Below are 6,872 nucleotides of genomic sequence, written 5' to 3' on the forward strand. Positions count from 1 at the left end.
TTAAAGTCTGCCGCGGGATCCTGCCGTGTTACTTTCCCTCAACTTGTCAGCGCTGAGAAGTCTGGTAATAAGTATTCCCAGGAGTTACCGCGTTTCAACCGAAAACGGTTGGAAAATGTTGTTTCTGACGAGTGAGCTAGCGAATAAGGCTGAAATAACTATTTTGTCGGCTCGAGATACAACAAAGGCCTGGGTTCCAGGCCGGGGCATCATGGGCAACGATGTAGGGGTATATAAGACCAGGAAAACTCCTTGGTTGTCATCTAGGCCTCCAAACCAACCGCGTTCTTTCGTTTCGTTTAATTTTTCTTTGTTTAGTTCTTTCTTTTCTAGGTACCATGCATCCAGTCTGGTAGGATCGGTTGTTCTAATTTCCTTTTTGTATGGTCTTCGTAGGATGGGCTTCTAATCGCTTGGAGCTTGAGCCTTGGTTCCTACCCAGATTTCCTGCACATTTTTTCCCCATTGGGGTTTTTCTGGCAGGTTTTTTCTGGCCTCCGTTCAAACCGCATTTGCTTTGTTGGCGGTTGCTCAGCTCTACTAGTTTTTTGTACTTTAGGTTTATATTGTATTTTACTTATATTGTACGTCGGAGTTGATGTTCCCCAGCCTAACTGGCAGCCTAACCGGAAGCCTAACTGGCACAAAGCTGATAATGTGAGCTTATTTGGGGAAGTAGGCCAATATGGCCTGTTTATCTTATAGTCAAATGCAATGACGGAGCTGTTGTTCCCCAGCCTAACTGGTACCAAGACTGATCGCTTGTTCGGAGTAGTAGGCTATATATTTTGTGCACTAATTAAAGTGTTGTGGCTCACCAGCCCTACTGGCACTTGTAAACGACTTGTACGTGCAGAGATAGCTTTATCCTTGGTTGCTTTTCAAGGATTTGTCACGTAGTTTGTAAATTGTTTGTGTTATATAGTGTTTGGGTTGGTTCTCGCCAGGCCCTCCCAAAATATACTTATTTGGTTCAGCGATGCTGTGATGTTAATTGTTGTGGAGTGGAGACAAAATAGTGTTCTACTGGGAAACCTCAACCGCCTCAACCGAAACCGGTTGCGGTTGAAACGGTTGATCTCAATAGAACACGACCTTAGTTAGCCATTTTAAAGGAAGCAAGTGCGCCTTCATTCTCGTAACAGAGTCCGCTCTTCCTTTAAGGCAGCGCCAAGAACACGGACTCTGGCCATAGCCATAGTTAATAGAGAAGAATGGTTATGAAACCCAGCAAATTTCTCTGTTGTAGGTTTTTGTTCTCTTTTTTGGCTTTGACCGTGCACAAAACACAATAGTTGTTCACTCCGAGGGATTAACCAATAGAAACGTGTTGGTTACGTAATTCATACATAGTGTATGAGCGCAAAACAAAAGAGTGTAAACGGTCGTGGACTTTCCAACATAAATCTTTGCATGCATCTTTGTTTTCTCCTTTGATGTTTGCCGAGCTTCAAAACCGGTCGCCTCTATTAACTATGCCATAGCCAAAGCAGGAAGTCCGCGAATCACGGACCTCTGGCTCTTTTGCGCATTGTCAGAAATTTGAAACAATAACGTTCGTCAACTGTTTCAACATTATGCCATTATCGCGACTCTGCATATTTCTAGCTGTGGCCAGAGTCCATGTCCTTGTCGCTAACCAATAGAAAAGGAGAATGGTGCACCTTAGGCATGGATGCAAACAAACTGGTTTACTCGACACGCATGCGCGCAACAGAAACGATTTTGTGCATCGCGTCCAATCGCGGGGGAACATTGCTTACCAAACACTGGTTCATGGTCTAGTAGTCATCAATAACGCAAATGTCGTTCGTGGTCCAGGTTCAACCTTCTCGACCTTCATGTTCTTTAAAAATCTTGGAACTTAATACCGTGCTTTTTTAAATTAAAGTGGCTCAAACCTGTTTCAACACTTGAAAGAAATGTTCTTATTAGAAGGATTGACACTACAACATTTTGTCACTTAACAGCAATGTTATGGTACCATATCAAATACCAATTATTGCTAAAAAAGATTCGGTCGTTTTTGTGACGTAAAAAGTTACCGTGCCAACAGGAAAGCCCTGCAAAAACACCCCATATTTTGGCTTTAGCTACTCACATCTCAAAAACGAAGTCGATGACCCCCATTTTTTTATTTCTGAAATGTAATCAGTATGCGAGAATGAAACTTTCTGCAAAGTTTAAAAAAATTCTGTCAAGCAGATTCAGAGCTACCCTAATTAATTGAAATTTTAAGGTAGTTCTGAATCTGCTGCACAGAATTCCTTTAAACTTTGCAGAGAGTTTCAACTTGGCCTGCTGATCACTATTGTGCAATAAAAAATTGGGGTCACCGTGTTCGTTTTTCAGATATGAGCAACTAAAGCCAAAATAGCGGGTGTCTTTTCAAAGCTTTCCTGTTGCCTCAGTAACTTGTTACGTCTCAAAAATGACTGCATCTTGTTCAGCAATAATTGATGTTTCACATGGTACCACAACATTGCTGTTACGTGATAAAGTGTTGTATTGTGAATCCTTCCAATAACAAGGTCTCTTGAAAGTGTTGAAACTGATGTGAGCCACCTTAAGGACGTTCGCGCGAAAATTTTTTAACATTGATTTTTTTCTGAAACTTTTACCACTGTAAGATGATGAGTTAGTTATGTCAGAAATGTAAAAAAAATGGGGGGTCACCGACTTCGTTTTGGAGAGAACATGCCCGGAAAACACCCAAAATGTGACAAAATCGGGCTTCGTTAGCGAATAAGGCCAGTGTCTGTAAACCCAAATATATTGCAATCAAATCTTTGAAGTGAAATCTTCTCTAACAAATATTATTTAAGTGGACTTATTGAGTGAATTTAGTCAACTGGTGAGGTTACTTAAAGATCAAGTTCGCATTTAGCGACCTCAGTTTCACGCGCCTTGCAGCCGCAAAATGGCAGGATTTGATGTCCCGTGAGCTGAAATCTTGAAATTTTTTTAACTTCCCACATTGATTTTTTGTTCATTTTTGGACAACGTGGAGAGAAATGTAAATAAAATCCATTTCTGGAAAGAAAAATAGGGGTCACCGAACGTCCAAGACCGTTAAATCCAGGCAAAGCTATAGCAATGGCCTTTTGCCCTATCATTTCTCATCAAGAGAAAATGAGGGGACAGAGAAGGAGGCTCCCGGTCCAGCCCTTGGGATATGTCATGTCCACGAAAGTTATTTTTAAACGAGCGGAAGTCTTTGTTCAAGCGGAAGTCTGTCTTCCGAGACGTCCGCATGCAGTCTTGTCTCGCTCTCAGGTTCTTAGTGAAGAGAGAAAATGGCGGCGCACGTGGAAGGCTAATGAAGATTTATTTTCTTTCAAACATCAGACCGAGGTTGGCCTGCATGCGGACGTCTCGGAATACAGACTTCCGCTAGAACAAAGACCTCCGCTCGTCTAAAAATAACTTTCGTAGACATGACATATCCCAAGGGCTGGACCGGGAGCCTCCTTCTCTGTCCCCTCATTTTCTCTTGTTCTCATTTTATTACTTAGCGCGCGCGCTCGTGTATGACGTGGCGTGTGCATTTGCGTGCGCAGTAAGGATGCGCAGAAACAATTGGCGCGAACGTCCTTAAATTGACGAGAAAATAGAGTCAACTTCATGAAACTGAAATGAAAGAGGAAATGTCCTTCTCGTCTATCCCAAATAACGCTCAATTTAAAGCATGTTAAAGCTCCGTGCAAACGGACGCAACAACTTTCAACATTTCGAACCACCCGCCCAGCAGTTAACGGTTAAGCTCTTCATACATTAGCGATAGAAACACTGGGAAGCATTGGGGCATGGACTGTTCGCAGTCCCTTCTGAGTCAGTCGAACCTCCCACTTTAATTAGTCACGCAAGCTAGCTGAGGAGAGAACGTTGATAGAGCGAGACCATTCTCCCCTCGGCTCGCTTGCGCTTAGTGACTAAAGCGGGAGGTTCGACTGACTCAGAAGGGGACGTATACAAAACATGGACCCCAGGTCCACGGACCACCCTTGTGGACCCGGTCCATGGACCACCCCTTATTTTGTAAAGTTACCAGCAGAGAAATCTTCGGACGAAAGAGGGAAGCCATACTTGCACTTATCTGGACAATTTAAGCTGGAGCCCATGACTACGACCTATGTGTCACGCCATTTAATATCTATATAGACTACGATCTATACAGACTACATTTTCCGCAAAAAAAACAAAACAAAAAAACACCCGGTCATGACATCAAGTTAGTTTCTTGAGATTTGTCATTGAGCTCGGGCTCGGGCTCCTGCTCTCATTCTTAACAGGAATATAGGGCTGTTGTTCGCTTATAGTTATGGGCTACTGATTTAATCAATTATCTCTTATAGACACCTTTACACCATCGATTTGAAAATTGGTGGCTCCAAAGGGATTCGTCTATAAGCCCCGCTTCAAATATACATTCATTTCGTTCATCGAGTCCTTCACCGGAACAAACGAGCCCAACAACTTGACCAGTGCGCCCAATCGTCCTCACATCGCAGGGTCGTGGGTTCCACCTGAATTTTTCAGTTGTCTGTAAGACACAATTGCTGAAATTGTCCAGAGAAGTGCGAGGATCACTTCTCTCTTAAAGATTTTTCTGCTTTTAACATCATAAATTGAGGGGTGGTCCACAGGGTAGTCCATGGACCGGGTCCACGAAGGGGTCCATGGACCTCCATGGGGTCCACAGGGGTGGTCCATGGACCTGAGGTCCATGTTTTGTATACGTCCTTCGCAAGGGACGGAGAGAAGTCTATATGTTCCCACTGCTTCCTAGTGTTTCTAACAGTAATGTATGAAGAGCTTAACCGTTAACTCCTGAATGCCCCACCACTTTTTTGCAGTATGAAGTTAAATGTGATGTTATTTATAGTGAGAGATCACTGGTGACAGGTACCATTCGTTCTCGGGAGATTTATATGGAACTTGCAATGACCCGCCTATGGTTCACTATAGTATATAGATGGTTTTCACCTGACGTCACAGCAGCCATGTTGGTGTAGAGAACAATAGAGGAAAAAGTCTTTTGGGAATTTGACTCTATCATAATGCAAAACATGTGCCATAATTTGCTATTGTTTTGTACACAAACATGGCCGTCTCATTACGTGATTGAAAACCATCTATTGTCTGTGTAATGGTTGAAAACAATGTGTCAGTGTGAATCGTTGAGTGATAAAATTAAGGATAAAGAAAACAGGAGGTGACGATGACAACACTTGGAGTTATCATAAGGAAGCCAGCATTTAAACCTCTTCAGGTATAAACGGTTTGATTATTCCGTTATAGCTTTTTGGAACGATATATTTTTTATCCCGAAAGCCACTAAATCCTGAGCCCTTTATTCGCGTTTGAAAAAAAACTTATAGGCGGGGCATCGCAAAAATGCCACTGGAAAACGTTCTCACTCTGAATGGTAAATTGTTTTGGGGAAAATTTCTTGCTATAGCCATGCAATGCCAGAATATTCTTTGATTGCATCTGACACCTGTCACGGCGGCCATGTTAGTGGAAAGAACAATAGCTAAAACGTCTCTTGGGAATTCGATTCCAGTCTATTATTATATGCAAAACCTGAGGTACATTTTACTGTTGTTTTGGCACCAAAATGGCCGTCTTATCACGTGAATGTAATTCAATCAATGTGAATGTAATTCAATCAATTCAACTTTTTTAGCCTGTTTACGACGGTAATTAGTAAAGAAAAATAAATATAAGTATCTCAGAATTACAGTAAATGCAATTGACAAGACTTAAACGCTATATATGGCAAGAAGTTGGACTATCCAAATAGCTGTGAAGCTAATCTAGTGGACAGCCCAAGACTGTTGATAAGGTTAAAAAAAGTTAAAAAAAGAAAGGAATATTATTAATTTAATTTTGATAAAAGAGTAAGCCTTCCTACATGTTACTATAATTAAATTACTGCATATCAGCCAATGAAAAAATATAATTATGTGAAAAAACCCTAACAAAAACTTAAACTTCTTGAAAGCATGGAGAGTGGGAATCTTTTTCAATGAGATATCTAAAGTATTCCAAAGCCGACAACCAGTATGGCAATGAGATCTTAGTCCATATTCGGTTAGTGTTAACATGATTCGTAACATGTTAACATGGTTGAGTAAGAGTAGAAGAAGTGCTCTGAAAAAAATCAAAAAGTTGAAGGGAGCAAGGAATGATACCATAAATAAACAAAACAGAGGATCTGAAGATCAAGAACATCTGCAAATCTCAATATACCTAGATACTTAAATAGTGGTTTAGTATGAGTTTTTGGATGAGAAAATGTTACAATTCTTATAAATCTTTTTTACCGTAGCTATTTTGTTATAAGGCGCACTCGGTTTTAAGAAGCACCCCAAACTTAGCAATTTAATCAAGCTCACCCTGCGAGCAGAGCCTCCTTTTGTCTTTTTCTTTACTGAGGAGGAGAAAAGTAGGCTCTGCCCCAATCACGTCAACTCTTTGAAGCCGCCGCAGCCCGAGCTTCTGGACTAGTCAATCTTGTTTTCTCTCGTCAAACCGGTTATTCCAGTGCGAGCATCCCTTTAGTGACAAAACCGATGGTGATAATTGAGCCCGCTGTACCATGAAAAACCAAGATGGCGGCGAGATCTGGCATACTAGGCTTGGGTTTTAGACTGTATCCTGGCAACATGCAGCGCATATTCAATAAAGATGTTACTCGATTCATGCAGAGCCTTTCTCGAGAACGCCAAAATCGAGCAAGCAAAAGAAAGGCTCTGCTTGCAGGGTGAATCAAGCTAAGTTCTCAAACTGAAAATTACGCGAAAATCCTCGGTTATGATAAGACGCACCAAAATTGAGAGTTATCAAAAGGATGCTGTAAGGATGTG

The sequence above is a fragment of the Montipora foliosa genome, chromosome 2, assembly GCF_036669935.1.
Source record: "Montipora foliosa isolate CH-2021 chromosome 2, ASM3666993v2, whole genome shotgun sequence".
Taxonomy (NCBI): domain Eukaryota; kingdom Metazoa; phylum Cnidaria; class Anthozoa; order Scleractinia; family Acroporidae; genus Montipora; species Montipora foliosa.